The sequence below is a fragment of the Crocodylus siamensis genome, chromosome 7, assembly GCF_052110815.1.
Source record: "Crocodylus siamensis isolate JL-2025a chromosome 7, ASM5211081v1, whole genome shotgun sequence".
Taxonomy (NCBI): Eukaryota; Metazoa; Chordata; order Crocodylia; family Crocodylidae; genus Crocodylus; species Crocodylus siamensis.
In genome coordinates this window covers 6,063,352-6,081,507 of record NC_143401.1, presented here as the reverse complement: position 1 = coordinate 6,081,507, position 18,156 = coordinate 6,063,352, and the positions used below count along the sequence as shown (strand labels likewise).

The window sequence follows — 18,156 nt, the reverse complement described above, 5'->3', positions numbered from 1 at the left end:
GTGCCCCTCACCAGGGGTGCTCAGCGCACTGCATGAGCAGCCAGATGCCCTGAAGTGGCTCAGCTTGGCCATCACTCACTCCCCAGGCCCAGGCAGGGGGCAGGAAATGCCCCCAGAGCGCTGGGCTGCGGCCAGCCCCAGCACTCCCCAGACACCACGGCTGCTGGGAGGCAGCACCTACCCACTGGAGGGACAAGCCCCAGCCTGCTGATCCGGGACGTGGCTGTGCAGACCCCCTCATAATGCCCTGGAGAGGCCTTTGGGTCAGACCCTCCTTGGTGTCAGTGGTCAGAGATGCACATACCCACACACACATATACACATGCATTGCACGTGCACGTCCCCCTGCCCGTACAGGCCAGTGGCCACTGCCAAGCCAGCCCCGCCGGCCCCTGGCATGCTCCGAATCACCCTTCACGACCTCATTACTTCAGCCCGTTAAATTTTCATGGGGAGCCATAAATATTGATGCCGTTAGCCAGGGTTATTCGGGCTCCGTCGGACGGGCCCTGGGACAGCACTGACAGATCACCTAAATGCACTGGCTGCCTCTCCCCACTGGGCCCCCCCGTGACTTCCTCTGCTCCTCCACCAGCACCATGATGGTACAGGCACGTGGGGCACCCGGAGAAAGGCAGGGGGTCTATTCCAGCTCTGTCCCTTCACCTCGGGCACTGTAGCAACCTGCAGGGAAGCAGCTGCTGCGAACAGGAGCTGTAGGAGGGTGACATCAGGAACCTCCATGTACTAGGAGAAAGGGCAACAGCTCTGAGCGCGCAGTGACCCGCAAGCAGCAGCACTGAATACAGCGCACTGAAATAAAGATCCCCCTGCTACCATCCACATGGGGAGCCTCTATTACAGCACAGGGGTCTGAGCATGAAAAAGGCACCTCACTTTTCCTTTTGCTGCTTCTCGTTCTCTTGTGGTCTGTGTCTGGGGCAGAGACGCCCATTTTCTGTTCGTACAACACCTGGCACGATTTCATCAGGCCTTGGCACAGGTGGCACCGGAAAACCAGTGCTTGCACCCACGGGTCCTGGCGAAGCCACGCCGCTCCTGCTTCTGATGCGATAGAAACCACAACCGTCCACCACGCCTCACACCCCATCCTGAGCCAGCGACCCCAGGGATGGGAGACATGGAGAAGGCCTTCTAATGGAGGCCAGGGAGAGCAAGACGGTCCCTGGGGCCCTCATCAGAGCCGCCGATAGAGCCTCAGTGGCGCGTGCCGAGCAGAGGCCCCGTGGGTTAAGCAGGAGCTGAGCGCTCGTTAGGAACATATTTCTTGGGAATTACCCGCGACACGCAGCTGCATCACTGCAGATGGGTTTTTAATAACTCATTAATAAAAGAACCAGCGGCGGGCACCTTATTAAATCAGAAGGCGAGCTTTCCTGGGGGGGAGCAGGGTGCAGGACAGGCACAGGCTGACCCCAGCACAGCCCATGCCCCTAGCCAGGATGGGGCAAGCAAAAAGCGCGGGCTCAGCGGGTAGACACCCATGGGACTTGGAGGGGAAGTGGCAGGCAGGGCTGGATGTCATCCCAAGGCTGGGGGGCTGCTTTATTCCCATCTCCACCAGCAGCACAGCAATAACCTCTGCGTGTGCTGCGTGCGCAGCACAAGAACACGGACGCAGGAGTGATGACGGCTGTCGGCTCCAGCTCAGAGCCTGCCATGGCCACAGCAGCCCCGGCCGTCCAGTGCTGCCATGCATGGGTCCTGGAGCAGAGAGGCAGCCGTGGGCTTGGGGACAAGGAGCTGGAGCCACCCCATGTCCCAGAGAGTTTGCCGATGCCCCAGAGACAGGCAGGAGTCTCGTGATCTGCAAGCGCGCTCGCCAGGGAGCTGGTGCAAGGCAGCAGGCCCAGCAGGGTCTGCAAGATCCCAGTCGCTGCAGTTCTCCTGCAAGGGGCTCAGCTCCAGCAGCGACAGCCCGGGCAGGGTGGGGTCCTGCCTGGGTGCAGCCAGGGCTGGGGCCCCCCCAGGATCCAGCAGCCGTCTTTCCAAGAGGGTAGCAGACTGGGAGCAGCCCAGCATTCGTCCCTGCAAAAGGCATCCGCCCCACTGCCTGTATCTCACGGGAAGCTGGGGGTGCTTGACCCGACGCCCCGGGCGTGGGCTCTCAGGGCAGGACAAGATCTCAGCTGACAGGGGCTTATCCTCAGCAGGCTGCCCACGGCCTACGTCAGCCACCAGAGATCCACGGCAGCATCCAGGGACATGGGGGAACTGAGGCACAGGATGTGGGGGACGGGGTAAGGATCTCCCGCACAATTACAGGCCAATTCATTTGCCAGTTGGAAACAATGGGGGCCTCTGCCATCACCCTCCCTGCCGGTGCACGAGCCCGTGGGCTACCTGCCACAGCCACAGCCATGTTAAAGAGCTCCGCTCTGCCATCATTGCAGTTACATGCATTAGCACAGCATCCAAGAGCCCCCAGCACAGACCGGGTCTGATTGTGCAAGGTGCTGTACAAATACAGGACACAAGGACAGCCTGACTGCTAGCCCCAGGGACAGATCAGGCCACCGGGGAAGAGGACCCAGAAGTCCTGGCTGCCAGCCCAGGCCTCTTGCCCCATCCTACCCTCCCGCTAGCCTAGGGCCCAGCATCTGGCAGTGCCGCAGAGCCGGGGCCCGTTACCCAGAGGCCTGATGTACGCGCCTCTCTGCCCCCGCCCGCCTCCGCCTCCTGCAACTTCACTGCCGCAGCTTCCTCAGGAACAAAACCCTTTTGTTCTCCCCAGTCCTCCCCGCTGTCGCTGAGCCCCGTGGGTGGGGGAGGAGACAGCGGCATCTCCAGAGGCAGCATCGGCTCCGTTTCCCTTGCCAAACCATTGCTGCTGCGTGCACCGAGCCCAGGCACCCCTTCCCGGCTCCTCGTCCCCCGCCACCTACCAGGCCCATTTCATGGCCACGCGGCTCATTTCCTGGACCCTGGCGGGAGGGGCACCACGCCAGCAGCACCTCTTGCTTGGGGGTCAGGGTGGACGACGCTCCCACAATGGCTCTGAAGGGCCAGACTTCCTCTCCGTGAATGGCAGCCGAGGGGGCAGTCCCGTGACCTGCCCGCCCTGCGCTCAGTGTCCCTGCTCCTGCCTGGGGGACGCCAGCAAAGTGACTCCTCTCTGCCTGGCCAACCACCCCCAGCGCAGACCGCAGACCCCTCCCCATGGCTGCTTGTGGCTGAAGACCTCCGCAGCTCCAATGCTCTTGGGTTTTGCATGCACCCCGTGGCCCGACTGGCGTGGACGCTGCCCTAGAAAGCAGCCGGAAAGGGCTCCATGCAAGCCAAGGAGGGTCAGGCCGTGCCATGCCATGTGGTGCGACTGCCCCCATCACGTCCTGCCCCGGGGAGCTGGACATGAGACCCTCTGCATGATAGAAGAGCCTCATGCCTGGAGGCCCAGACGCATCCCAGGACCTGGCACGTGGCAGCGGCCACAGCCATTCAAGGCGCCCTCCCACAAGGTTGCTGCCGCACAGGGTGCCACCACGCCGCTCACAGCCAGGACCGCAGGGGCTGCCTCTCCCTGACACGAGGCCCTGTCTCAGATGCCCTCCCGGCTTGCAGATGCCACGGGGTGGTGGCTGGCGCGGTGCAGAGCTGGGCTGGCCTCGGTGCCTCCATCCCCGGCTGTCCCCTCCGCGGCAGGAGCCCGGGCGCGAGAGCTAACAAGACAGTAATGGAGTCCCGCTCTCGGCTGTCAGGCGGGCCCGCGCTCGGCCCCACGTGCTGGGGGTAAAGTGCTCCCTTGGGGGATGATTCTCCAACTCCCTGTCTCTTCATTTTAATTAGTTCCAATAGAGCGAACCAGTGAAGTTTATTCCTCCTGACATCTCAGTATTGTCGCTGCCGGTGCCTGTGGCACGGGCCCAGCAAAAGACACGCGCGGGCCCGTGCTGGGGCAGCGGGGAGGTCACGGCAGTGCTCCCGGCTCCTGTCACCGTGAGGGTGGGTTTGGTGGAGACGTGTGGCTTCCTTCCCCCTGCCCTGGCTCCCCTCTACCCATCGCCGACACACTCCCGGCCTCTCACGCACCTGTCCCCACAAGGCTGCTCTCACGAGAGGCTCGCACACTTGGCGAGCTCCATCCCGGTGCAGACTACAGCCCAGAGCCTCCAGGCACCTAACTCCCCAGTTTACAGCGGATGAGATGGACTTGAACTCCCGCTCTGCCCTGCACCCCAGTCCAGAGCCCTGGCACGCCGGAGACCTGCTCCACAGCAGAGACAAGAACTCCCACCGCCGTCCACCACTGAACCGGGCGACTGCGGGGAGCAAGCAGCCAGGATTCTCCTCCTGCAGCCCCAGCCCGAGACGGACAGGCTGCAAAGCTAAAAATAACGCGGCTCTCGAGAGACTGGCTCTTGCCAACCGATGGCCATCCTCATGAACAGAGCGGGGGGCTGCAGCTGACAACGAGCTGGTGATTCTGCACAAGCACAAGTACATGGACCGCGGATGCAGGCGTGTCCAGGAGCGCACATATGCTCAGAGGCTCTGGGGCAAGCATGAGATAAGAACATTCACACCCACAGAGCAAGCCCCCTTATGGACCCACCAATAAAATCACACACACAAGCCCTTCTATATAGGCACGGGATAAGAACACACACAAGCACGCCTATATAAACCCTACTTTTATATAAACCCCTACACATATACAAGCACTTCTATATATTCTTCCCCCACAAAAAAAAAAACAAAAAACACACAAGCACTTCTATACAGGCCCACACACACACACAGAGGAATCAGGCAAGCCCCCTTATGGACCTCCCAATAAAACCATACACGCAAGCACTTCTATATAAGCCCCCTCATACACACGCATACACACCAGCTCTTCTATATAAACCCCCTATACATGCACTTCTATAGAAGCGCCCACCCAACACACACACGTGCAAACTTTGTTTTGGGCGCACAACACAGCCTAAAACACCAGCCCTGCAATTGCAATCACCGCACCACTCGAGCAGGTTGGAGGGCTGGAGGCTCTATTTAAAGCCAGTATTTACCTCAAATCACCACTTAAAACGTACCAGTGCTATGTGCCTGATGCTAAGAAGGCTGATCCTTCCCACCCCAACCAGCATCCAGTGGGGAAAGGTTTCCTACTCACAAATACCAGTAGATAAGCACCCACCCGCACCCTCATGCTCCAAATGTGCAGAATGCAACGTCTGCCGAGGCCGAGCAACGCCTGCACCACAAAACCACGGGCCCAGTAGCCAAGGCCCACGCTGCTTGTCCCACCATAACTAACGTGGTCAGGACGATCTCCATTTGGTGGCCAGAAAGAGCGACAACGCCTCTTCATTGCATCTGGGGCTGTCTGCTCATATTCGCCACGCATGCATCCTTTACGCCTCAGCTCCTGGAGTCATGGGATTGCCTCAGAGCCTCTGCCTACATGTTCCCACCTCTGCCGCTTTCCGACACAGCTTTAACACGGGCATTTCAAACCCGGGCCAAGGCAGAGAGGGGAAGGGAAGGCGGTTTCAGACGGCAAACTCTTCAGGACAGAGAGTGCCTATCTGGACAGCGAAGCCCCGAGCTGGCTGAGCCGCTGTGGTGACATACACACCACGAAAGAATATGGAAAGCTGGCAACAGCATCCTCACGTGTGCAGCAGGGTAGGAAGGATGCCTGCCTTGGGTGGGTGCAATTTGCACCCCGATTCGATCAGGGAGCTAAGCCAAGCCCTTCCCCTTCTTGCTGCCTCTGCAAGGAGGTAACCCCAGCAGCTGCAGGGCATGGATTGGCACCCAGTGGGCAGATACCCTGGGCACAAGCAAGGCAGTGCCACTCCCAGGCCCAACACGCAGCCCTCCATCCCAAGCCTGGCCTCCATACCTCTCCGCGCCAGACAGCAGCAGGTGGCGATGGAGCCAGAGCCCAGCCTGGCATGGATACGAAGCCAACTGCTCAGGAGCGATAACGGGAAGCAGAAAGGCATGTGGGGCACAGGAGACTAATTTTCTGTTTATATTTTTAAAGCCTCCATTAAGGGCCTGGGTCCCCGGAGGGATCACTTCCTTTCTTCGCTGCATGGTGCGACAAAGGCAGCAGGAAGCCTATGGAGAGGCGGGTCAGATGGGGACACGCTCCGTGCTTTGCAGAGAGCTCCCAGGGCTTTGGTACAGTAAAGCGGCGCTCTTGTATCCTGGTGGGAGAACAAGATGCAGCCGTCCCCCACTCACCCCCCTTCCCGGAAGGAAACCGATGTGGAGCGAGGAGCTGCAGAGAGCCTCTCTCCAAAAACACCACCAGGCCTGAATCCCCCGACTGCCGTGGTGCCGCAGCTTGCAGCCACCCCGGGTCCATCGTCACGGTGCAGGCACACATGTCACTGCCATGCGTGTGCAGCACCCCGCCACCTCTGGAGGAGAACAAGGGAGCTTGGACGGGGCTCAGCAATGCAACTGCTTGGCACAAGATGGGGAGAATTGCTCTTTGAAACCCTGAATCATCCTAGGGCATTGCAGCAAAGTTGATGCCACCTCTCCAGGCAAGCAGCAGGTCTTCCTGCATCCAGGTGTGCGGGCTGGCTGGCAGGCGGCAATGACCGAGATCCCTGCAGAGGTGGGGAAGCAGCAGCCGGCAGAGCACGGACAAAGCCCAAAAGGAGCCCAGGGCTGGGCAGGGGGTGCTGCACATCCAGCATTGCAAGGCTCTAGGAAGCCATCTCTTTGCTGGTCTGGTTGTTAGAACAGCCATCCACATCCGCCTCGATGATGCCATTCAGCTCTTGGCCCCGCCACCTGCAGCCCCCGCTTCCTGCTCCAGCAGGAAACATTTCCCCACGATCCACGCCAGGCGTAGACAGAGGTATCACTGGGGACAGGGAGCCAGCCTGGGGGAGGCTGCTTGCGCAGTCCAGCAGGGCCTCCCTGGGGCTCGGTGTGCAGAGCCCTGTCCAGAAACAGCTTCCAGGGCTGCAGGTGCCGTTCAATCCAGCCTCGGCTGAGGCAGCTTGGGAAATGCAGCAGGAGACCCGAAGAAGCTGGAGTCTGCCGGGCAGGCGGGCCCGCGTGATGCAGTGTTTGCAAACGCAGGAGCACGGGGCTTCCTTCCGGTGTGACGCTCCTAGGAGGGGAGCCACTTCTGGGGGTCCTGGCAGGGCTGGATAACGCACTGGGGTGACACATGGCAGCCTGGTCTTGGCGACACGATGCCATGAACCACAATGGGACAGCAAACCGTTACGGGGAGGACGGGCCGCTGGGCCAACAACGGGCAGAGGTGCGGGGTAAACATCCCCAGCAGCGCCAAGCACCTGGCTCCCATGCAGCTGCCGACACCGATGGCAGGGGAAAGCCGTTCCAGCAGGCACTGGAGAGGCAATGGGTAGGACTCAGCCCATGTCAAAGGGGCAGGAGCCCACGTGGGGGCCTGCAGTCACTGGCCTCACCACAGCAGGGCTGGCAAAGGGGGATGCCAGGACTGGGCTGCTCCAGCTGCACACGTACCTCCACCCTGCAACAAGTGCCTGATCCAACCACATCCACCTCCTGTCCCTCATTTTCCTGCCTCCAGTTGGGCCCTGTCCCATGGATCCGCTCCCCTGCACCCTAACAGGGTGCCTTCGATCCCAGGGTGCCTCTGGCAGCTGCTAATCCTGGGCTTCACCATTCTTGCACCTGTCTCTTTAAATCTCCCTTTCTTCTTCTGCCACAGGTTAGGAAAGACTTTTTTTTTTTTTTAATTAAAGCATTTAAAGAGCCATTAAAAAGCCAGGCATGCAGCTCTACCCATGCTGGCGTCCCAGGGTTCCCGCTTCCCTCTCTCCGACAACTCCAGAGCGAAGCAGCAGCCCTGCCTGCAGATCGCGGGGCAACGCGTTGGCCACAAACTCGCCAGGACACCTGGGTTCCTTGTGCTTCCTCCCGCGGTGCGGCTGCCCGAGCTCTGCTCTTCCCCTGGAGATGCACGAGGAGGAAGAAGAGTCACCTGGCCTAAGCTGCAGAGATGTGAGCAAACAACCCCCCCATTAGAGGTGCGGCAAGCATCCAGGCACTGCTTGCAGAGAGGTGCTGCCTTCAAAGCATGTCTTTAAAGCACAACCCGCAGGCTCCCGGGGAGCTTTTTGGGGGGGGGTTTCTGGTTTTTTTGCACCGGTCCTGGAAGCACTGTAATACCAGGTCAATGCATGGAGTGGATGGAGCAAGCTCCGGCTCCTGGGGAGCTGGTCCGTTGGCAGAGACGCTTCCTGCTTTACATCAATGGGGGCACAGAGGTGGAAGAGAAGGGCTGGATCTGACCCTATCAATACATCGACACCCCTGCCCCACCCAACAGTGCAGAGCGGTACCAAGCCCCACCCCCCGCCAGCTCCACGATGCGACTCCAGGGCTGTCTAACACCATGCCTTACTGCAGCACCCACAACCCTGGGGCAGGCGGTGTTGCACTACCACTGCCCTTCTCCACCCTCCTCCTTGGACCCCCTTCACAAATGGGGAAACTGAGGCAGGGAGAGGGAAAGTGACTGACCCAAGGTCAAGCAGGAGCTCGGTGGGGGGCTGCGACTTGCTGCGGCTGCTGCTAGCCTGGGAGAAGGGATTTTCTGCTGCAATGGGTGGAAGGCCTGAAACTTGGACCATTCACACCAGGACCCTGCACAGAGCCTGTGGGCAGGTGAGGCACAGAGAGGTCTGGATAGAGACTGGAAAGCCCGTGGAGGGCAGAAGACAGTCCCCCACGGCTGGCTGGTGGTAAGTGCCCAGGGGCAGTGCCTCATCCTGGCAAGTAGACAAGGGCCCAGCACCCTCACCAAGGCCCTATTTCCTCCTTATTTGCATCCAGGGGGTATAAAACCTCCACCAACTCTGCACGAGACCCAGCATCCTCAGAGTCAACACTCAGTGCCCCAGCTTGATGCTATAAGGAGCAGCCTCAGCAGCTGCGTATGTGAATCAGTGCTAAGCCAGTGCCTTGATGCAGCGCTGCAGGGGGGCTGGATCACTACGACTGCTGTTTTCTGAAGGAGACACAAGCCCAAAGGCCTGATCCTTCCTGGTCCTGATCTTGCTGCCCTGGCCAAACGCGCATGCCGGTAACCCCCTGCTGCCTGCGACTTCTCCAAGGCTCTGCATCAAGCTCCCTCCTGCCTTCACTTAATGCAGACCCCACCAGTAGTAAACTGGGGGTGGAGATGTCAGCCCAGCAGCTAACAGTGCATTAAGACAGTAGGAGGAGCGCTGTGTGCAGGCAGGTGTCTTGAATGTCAGCAGTAATTGAAAGGGGGGAAAAAAAAAAAGCAGAGGATATTTCAGGAGCCCGGTGACAGATAGGCCAGAGCTGTAAGATGGTGGCGGCTCCTGAAATCAGAGGTGCCACCAATGGAAAAGCAGCCTGAGTTGAAACAAGCTGTGGCTTGGGACCTTCTCATGACAGCCCCTTTCATCCTGAAGGATCCCAAAGCATTTTTCAAGCTCAGAGCTCCATCACCCACAGCTGGAATGCAACCGTCTCTGGGGTGGAGCGTGCCAGCTGTTCTCTCGCCATGCAGCCAGGACGCGAGCAGCACTGTGACTGCCTGACACTGCAGCGGGGGGCGGAGAGGGAGGGACCGCGTTGCCCCTGCACGACACCCGTGGGAACACCCCAACCCCTGCAAAAGGAGCCGGGAAACCTTTCACGACTAGCAGAGGTAATGAAGGAGAGGAAGGAAGAACCGCCCTGCCTAGCAGACTCACACAGCCTGACTCACATGGAAGGATGCATCATGCCAGCAAATTAACTCTCCAGCAATTCCTTTCCCGGATGAGAGCAACTCGCACCTTGAGAAGCCAGCCAGTGTCTCTGGGGCTCCGGTCTCTGGAGGGAAGATGTTAACAACCTGCCTCATGCACAATTATTCCCAGCTGAGGCATGGGGAGCGCAGGAGATAGCTTTCTGCTGGCTCAGCCGGAAGACAGACTCACCAGTGTTTTCCCCATAGCAGCAGCCATCGCCTTTCCACCGGGGTCATGATCCAGTATGCGTGAGCCCGTTCCAAGAAGACACCCCAAGAAAGGCAAGGTTAACGTGGCAGCAAGCAACCTTCGACTTGCTGGGAAATTATCCCCCCAGATTCAGAGCCTAAATGCAGCCCCTAAATGTTGCTTTCATGTAGACAGCCTGTGGCCGAGAGCTCTGGGCTAAGTCATCTAAGAGCACAGGGGTCAATAATCACCCGCCTTTAAAAAAATCAAGTAATATCCATATAAATCAGCCTCGACGCGCATGCATTGACCTCCCCGCTGCTCAGTTTCTACCCCTCCCAAGGCGCACAGGGCAAAGGCGTTACATCTAGCAGCGTGGCCTAATGGCCAAAGCACTAAGGCTGTTACCATCCAATGCACTTAAGGTGTTTGCCACTGCTGGTCATCCCCTTTGGGTCTGGGCTCCTCCCAGGTGAAATCAGTTTGCACCAGCAGAGCCCCCCATGGAGGCCAAGGAAGCTGGGCTACTTCTCCCTTGTGGAGGTACCCAGCTCTGCTCGTGGTATCTGTGGGCTGGTTGGATGGTTGGTGGGGAAGGAAGGGAACAAACGGAAAGGACTGGTGTCGTGAGCCTCGGACCATGTCTTGGCCAAAGAGGAAATGCTCACGGTGCTCTTAAGACAGTCTCCAGGTTACACGGTCTCATCCGCCAACAGACAAGCCACCAGGATTGTGGCTTATCTGTCCCAGCTCTGACCCACAGAAACATCGCCCACCGCTTCCCCTGCTAGACACCACGCAAGTGTGGCAGTGGGAGAGTCTGGCACCAGCGGGTATCTCCTCTTTCTACCAGCGCAGCTTGAGGCATGGAGAGAAAGCAGGGAGAGCAAAGACTTTCTGCTTCCCTGATGTGGCAGCACCAAGCAGGGCTTGGATCAAAAGCCAGCTCACAGCACAGGCCCCAGCTGCAGCATGCACACAGGCGGGTGCAGGCATGGTCCCGCAGAGTCGCTCACACGCCCCAGCCCCACGGACCAGCAGCTTGTGCACAAGAACAGGATTGTGCTGCACCAAGTGCAGGACCTCAGTCACCTATCCCTGCAATCTGAAAGGTGGCCCCCTAAAGAAAGCCCTCGCGTGAAACCCAAACACTGCATCTGCTTCCTTTGCACAGCAGTAGCACGCGGGCTGCCAGGCATGGAGCAGGGCTCCTCTGTGCCGGGCACTGGAAAGACACCAAACACAAACCCTGCCTCAAAAAGACACCCCACAGCCTCGACTCAGAAGCCTTTCCAAAAACCTGTGGGGAGATAGGGCCGCTCTACCAGGCAGGTGAGCACCTGGAAGCAAAAGGGAGCAGAAACCAGGGGGAAACTCCAGCAGTTTGGGCTCAGGCAGAGCAAAGCACAAACTGCATACAGAATGATAAATGGCTGGCATTAACATGTGTTGGTTTTAATAATCCAAGGAATGATTAATAACAGAGCAAATGGGATTTTTTTTTAAACCCCACAGTTTTCACCCAAAAAGCATTTTCTGAAAAAGGTGTATAAAACACACACAGCCCACGACATATCCTAGCACAAGGATGGCTACAGACAAGGGCACAAGCAGGAGAAAGACAAAAAGGCACGGTGCCCTTTTGCATAGGCCCTTCCAGCTTGAAGAAACCTCCACAGCCTCTGGGAATGGCTGCAAAAAGGCAGCCACCTCTGGGGTGGAGCATGCCGTTCTGTTTAACAGCTCCCAGCATCCCCAGGGAAGGTCCAGACTGCATGGCAGGGATAGGTGACTGATGTCCTGTGTGGCTGCATTTCAGGTGCTCATAATGCCACCATCCATCTGGCTGCCCAAAGGTAGCGGTGGGAGAATGAAGCTCTTCTCAGGGTTGCAAAGCTCTCTGGCGGTTCAGGTTGCAAGAATCTCCCCCCACTTCTGGTCTCCTGCCTCACTGCTCGGCCCCTCTGCCACAGGCGGACTCCCTTCCCACTCCTGTCCCATGTTCACCGGGGTCAAATCCTCCATCTACACCCTCACTCCTTCATCTTCCAGTCGACAGTGAGAAGCCACGTGGTTTTTACCTTTCTTGGGATGGGGACCGTGGGTGGGGGAGCCTGCATCCCACCCTCGCTCCGCGCCTGACACGCCTGGCGCCCCTCTGGCATCGCGCACACCAGCATAGAGCTCCTCCACACAAAGTAATTAATGCTCCCGGCTTCATTGGCTCTGCTCCTGTTGGAGAGGATCCACCGAAATGGTTGGGGGGGATCGAGCCAACACCGACACTAAACCCTACGGTGACAACATCCTTCCACGGAGCGGAGGGGGCGCATGTGTGTGTGCACGCGTGTGCATGCGTGGTCGGCGACAACTGTTGTGGGGGCTCCAGCAGGAACTGTATTACTTTCACGGCGCCTTGAGCCAAATGCGTGATCTCTCTCCCTCTCCCTCCCGCTCCCCCTCTCCCTCTGGCTTCCCCGGCACGCTGCCACTACCTTTCCTGAAGAACACGTCCTGGCAGCACCACCGAGCATTAATTAATGGCGCTGTTTTGCCAATCGCTGGATCGGGCTCGCTGGCCTGGCAGGCCCGGCCCTTTTTATTTATTTTACTCCACGCGACGGAGCCAGGAGCCTGCCCGCACCTTCTGCGGGATGAGGGCCGGTGGTGCCGAGGAGCGCGGCCCGGAGCCCTTTGCGGGAGGAGGGCAGGGGGGATCTCCCGGAGTGGGAAGGGGGGCTGAAAGGAGCCCAAGGGACCGTGACTCTTGTCTTCGCCTCCCTGGTAATCTCGGCCTGCCTCTCCAAAACACTCCTCCCTTTATCTTCTCAGCCTTGCTTCTAGCCAGCAGACCCAGTGCCGATTCAAAGGCAGTGGAAGTGCCTGGAAAACCTCCCGCCGACTTCAGAGCCAGCCGAACCTGCGTGGGGCCAAGGTACGAGCTGCCCCGATGCTAACGAATGCCTGGGTAGGCACGCAGCGTGGCTCAGCCCCCCCGCAAGCCCTGGCATGAGGCTGGGGATGGGGGGAGTTCCCCAGAAAGCTTTGCTCCCCTGCCGTCAGCTTGATTCAGGCTCGGCAGGGCACCGACTTGCAGCTGCACCCCACCGAGGAACGATTCGGGGTCCGGCGTGAACCGAGGCTGTAGGGAAAGCACACGGGGAGCGGGAGGGGGGAGGGGGATGGGAAGGCTCGGGCCCCGGCACAGGAGGTGGGGAGCATCCGGCTGCTCGGGGGATGGCTCCGATCCAGCCCCGTTCCCATGAGATGGCGGCTCAGGGCGGCGAAAGGAAGCGAGCGTGCTGGGCCTCTGGCCAGGTTCCCTGTGGACAGGTGTCTGCAGGAGACGAGGGCTGGCCAGCCAAGGGCTGAAAGGGCCGGGGAGCCTGGGGAAGGGCCTCACCCCGAGCAGGGGCGGGGGGACAGGGTAACTTGCACGACACCGAGTGGCAGACGGACCCGTACCCTCCAGAGCCGGCACGCAGCAGTGGCTCGCGAGTCATTTCCCTCTGCTTGCCATCCCGGCACCCGCTCCCACCACCCTCCCCACCGGACCTACCACCCTCCCCACAGCCCTCTTCCCCCCTCATCTGCTCCAGGGGCTTCTCCTGAGGCCAGACGCCGAAGCAATGGGCGCATGTGGCATGACTGCACCTACTCGGCTGAATGACCCCCCCACCTCCCTCCAGCTTCGCAGCCAGGCACGGGCAGCACAGACCTAGCAGCAGGCTGGCGGAGCTGCACGGGCCTGCAAGAAGGCACTCAGCTCCCGCGGGGAAGCAGGCTGCCGAGACAACACTGGCCTCAACCCCAAGCAAAGGCATGTGGGCATGGCAGCAGGGCGGGCAGAAGGGCGAGAAGTAAAGGAAGCAATGGGCAGAGAGAGGAGCCTGCACTGGAGAGCGGCCCGATGCTGGGAGCCACGGAGCAGCTCAGAGGTGCAGCCAGTTCTCCGCCAGTGACCCGGGGTCCCTCGTGGCCTCCATCCTCCTCGCTCGGGCCAGCTACAGGACCCCCGGCTGCTTCGCCGACTCCCTGGGGCAGAAACTAGAGCAACCAGCCACCGAACCGCGAGGGGAGACTTCCTTCCAAGCCAGGAGGCCTCTAGCAAAATGGTGTCACCACCAACCTCCAGTTTAGACCCTGCCAGCCCCCTCGCACACAGCAGGGCCACATGCTGCCGTCAAGGGCCAACGCCACCGACCAGCTGGGGCTCAGGGCCCGGCCTGGCCCCTGGGTGCCCCATGATCGGCCCTGCTCCTCCACAGCCCTCCCCGTCCCGTCTCCGAGTGCCGGTGGCGACGTATTTCTGCAAAGACGCTGCCCTCGAGTGGGGAGAGGTGAGTCCAAAATAGCTTTCACGCGCAGCCCCCACCGCCCACCGGGAAGCTTGCAGCAAGCAGATTGTAGCAACCCGGCGCCGGCACTTCCGCTGGGCAGCCGAGGCCACGCGGCGCAGCCTCCTTCGTGCCGCGGTCCCCGAATGGGGCAGAGCGAGATGATCCCCGGACAGGAGCCCGACACCACTAGCGTGGAGCGGCACCGCGCAGCCCTCCAGAGGAGCCTTTCCCCCGGAGAAAGAGGAGGCAAGTGCATCAGAGGCACATAAATATCCGTCCCCTGACGGCACAGCTATACCCGGGGCCCAAGGCACTGTAGGGACTCCGCGTGGTGGGATGGAGATCTCTGGTGCTGAGATGGCTACAGCACGACCCAGAAACCCAGAGGTCTTTCTGATGCCCTGTTACTGCACAGGGCTGTTTTGGCTGGGCGGGCACAAGTTACCTCCTTCCAAACCCCAATCAAACCCTGCTTTGACCAACAGCTCCCCAGCATGCACCCCATGGCACACACGCACGCCGGATGCTCCCCAGCAGCACACGCGCCCTGGCGCTGAGACAAACCCACCAGAGCAAAGGGACCAGCCTGGCAAAGACCAGCCCACGGGGTGCAGCCACCACGGCACGCACACGGGGCAAGCAGACCAAGGGTGCGAGTGCCCCTGCATGGACAGGCAGGAGTGCCCAAGCCCCTGCTGTCACATGAACAAATGGAAAGGCTGCCACCCACCCATGTGCACATCCCAGTGCCCACAGGCCCGAACACACCCACACACTGGAGGCGACCTGAAGACACCCTGCCCACCGCACGCCTGCACTCTACCCGTGCAAAAGGAGCCAGCACCCTGCACATAAATCCATCTGCACAAAGGCACCCACCAGCACAGCCCCGCGCACCGAGCTGCATGCCCGTGCCGGCGGACAAGATGCCCACTGGGCAGCGCCCGTAACGCCACTAAGAGGCAGGCCTAGGAGAGCAGAGCCCCCCCAAGCCAGTATCCGAACCTGGCCTGCCAGCCCACAGCCAGTTGCGCACAAACAGCGAAATGCAACCGCGGCTGGAAAAGGATGCAGCTCCAGGAGGGCGCCCATCACTTGCACTGCCACTGACCTTGCCCTGTGGCGTGCCAGCGCATTTAGCACCATCTCGCTAGCCTGCCACTCACAGACACGTGCCAGGCAGGACAGCACACGACACCGCACTGGCAACTCACCCACTCACGCGCGCGGAGCTAAACCACCTTGCATTAGGAATCCAGTCGCTCCCATCTCTACCCGTGCCACAGCTCGGCTCGCTCTTCTCCTGGCTGCTGGGAACTGCCCGTCCGCACCTCCGGCTCGCACCCACACGCCTTTGATCCCCGTTCGCTCGGATTCGCGCTCCTTCCCCCCACAGAAAAGGATCCGAGTCCTACTTGTTAGGGGCACCGTTCCTGGCGAGAGGATCTGGGTAGCGGGGAAGAGAAAAAATCCCCCGCACATACACTCCAGCTAATGGTGTCTGAGGGTGCCATGTCTCTGCTGGCTCGTAGCGGGCGCCAGAGAACACTTTTCGAAAGAAAATTTGTCCAAGCCATTCTTTTTTCTTGCTATACTGCGAAAGTGGCTCTGAGCAAGGAAGGCACTGCTCACGAAGCCAGCTTTCTCCCCCTGGCCACCCAAGCACCTTCAAAGTTAGACCCTCCGTGTTCAGCTCCCAGATCCTCCCTCTCCCCCGCCCCCAAAATAAGAAATCAATGCAATCGAGCAGCCCACAGGGACCTGCAAAGCGGTGGGCTCCACCAGGTCCCTGCTCCGAACGCGGCAGCATGAATATTCCACCCTCCAAAGTGAAGCAATTAAGAAACTACTGGAGCTGTTTTAATCCGATTTCAACTTGATTAGCTAATGAGGCGGGGGGGAAAAAATCCATACGGCTGTCCCTCGCTGCTGGGAGAAGCAGGCATCTGCTCTCCCTCCCCTTTCCGAAGGAGCCAGAGGGGGGAAAAGCCTCTCCACTGAATATGCAACTACGAAGACGCAGCCCGAGCTGCAATCCCTGGGAAGTGCAGCGCAGGCACCGATTCACGCGCAATTCTCTTAGTGCTTCCAAGGCGCGCTGGAAAGTCATTACACAAAGCAGCAAAGGGGGTAGGGATGTGCGTGTGCGTGCGTGTGTGCGATTCCACAGAGCAGCAAAGGGGAGAGTTGTGTGTGTGTCGTTACACACAGCGGGAAAGGGGGGATGTGTGTGGAAACAGCGCAGCAAAGGGGGCAGTTGTGTGTGTATGCGATTACACACAGCAGCCCGGGGGGGGGGGGGCACACACAGTGTGAGTGTGTGCACTCGCGCGCAGCAGCAAAAGGAGGGGTGGGGGGAGTTGGAGTGTGTGCGTGTGATCCACACCGCTGCCAAGAGGGGGATCGTGCGAGTGTGCCATTGCACACCGCGGCCGGGGGGGTCCGCGTGTGTGAAACACGCGGCTGCGAAGGGGGGAGTGTGCGAGCGCGCGGCCGAAGGGGGGTGGGGGGCACGCGGCGCCCGTGTGCCGTGACACCCGGCAGCGGGGGCCGGGCAGGGACCGCAGCGCCGAGGGCAGCCGCCAAGTTCCCGCTCGCCGCGGCGGCCGCTCCTACCTGCTCGCCGCTAGCAGCCCTGGGAGCGCCGGCGCGGGGCGGCGCTGGCCATGCCGGGGCCCGCCGGGGGCGGCGGCTCCGCACCGCGGGCTCGGCGCGACGGCCGGGCTGCGCGCTGGCCCCGGCGGCCGCGGCCCGGAGCGTGGTGCGCGCGCGGCGGCGGCGGCGGCGGGGGGCGGGGCGGCGCGGCGGGGGGCGGGGCGGCCGCGGGCACGGCGCGGAGCCTGCGCGCGGCGGCGGCGGGGGCAGCCCCCTCCTCCCTCCCAGCCGCTCGCCTCGGCTGCACGCGCGGGTCTCGCCAGCTCCCTTCCTGCCCTGGTGCCCGTGCTCCTCGCCCTGCCGCCTGCCCCCGGCCTCTTTGCAGCCCCGGCAGCGAGTTGTTAAACCCCCCCTTGCTCTCCTCTCGCACCCCAGGGCAGAGCCTTGAAGGCTGCTGTTAAATCCTCCCCCCACCCGGCTCTTCTCCAGACTAAATGAGCCCAGTTGCCCCAGCCTCTCCCCATAAATCGTGTGCCCCAAACCATTTTTGTTGCCCTTTGCTGGTCTCTCTCCAACTTGTCCGTCCCTGGACACCGGACTCGGGATGATTCCCCTCCGTTCAACACGGGGGAGGCCACACCTGGAGCCCTGTGTCCGGTTTTGGGCCCCACTGCAGAAAGGATGTGGGCAAGCTGGAGAAAGTCCAGGGAGAGCAACGAAAATGGTTAGTGGGCTGAGGCACGTGGCTGATGAGGAGAGGCTGAGGGACCTGGGCTTCGTCCGGACAAGAGGAGATTTAACCGCAGCCTTCAACTCGCTGCAGGGGCTGCAGAGAGGATGGCGTCGGGCTGCGCTCGGCGGTGGCAGATGGCAGGACAGGGAGCAGCGGGCCTGAGTTGCAGCGAGGGAAGTTGAGGTTAGAGATTAGGAAGAATTTTCTCCCTGGGAGGATCCTAAAGCAGGTTACTCTGACAGGTTGTGAAATCTGCATCCTTGGAAGTGTGTAAGACCCAGCTACACAAAGCCTTGGCCTTTGGCTGGGATGATGTTGCGGGGCCAGCCCTGCTTTGAGCAGGGGGTTAGACTAGGTGTGCCCTCCTGAGGTCCCTTCCACCCTCATTTCCTATGAGGCCTCACCAGTGCCAGAGAGGGGAAGAATCCCTTCCCTTGATCTGCTGGCAACACTCCCCGTCTGTGGTTAGCCTCCTTCACAAGGGCACATTTGACTTCGGGATCCCTGCTCCACCCCCAGTTTCAAACCAGCTGCCTGGCAGTGG

At 60.6% G+C, this 18,156-nt stretch overlaps 1 protein-coding gene across 7 annotated transcripts in view; it reads right to left on the bottom strand.

The window, feature by feature from the left end:
* Window positions 1–17,069, bottom strand: part of ADGRB2 (adhesion G protein-coupled receptor B2) — a 72,175-nt gene extending 55,106 nt beyond the window's left edge. For all 7 annotated transcript variants that reach the window (XM_090057241.1, XM_090057244.1, XM_090057242.1 and 4 more), the window contains exon 1: window positions 16,901–17,069. The gene's annotated coding sequence lies outside the window, so the exon portion shown is untranslated. The remainder of the gene's footprint in view (window positions 1–16,900) is intronic.
* Between the last annotated feature and the right edge of the window lie 1,087 nt (window positions 17,070–18,156).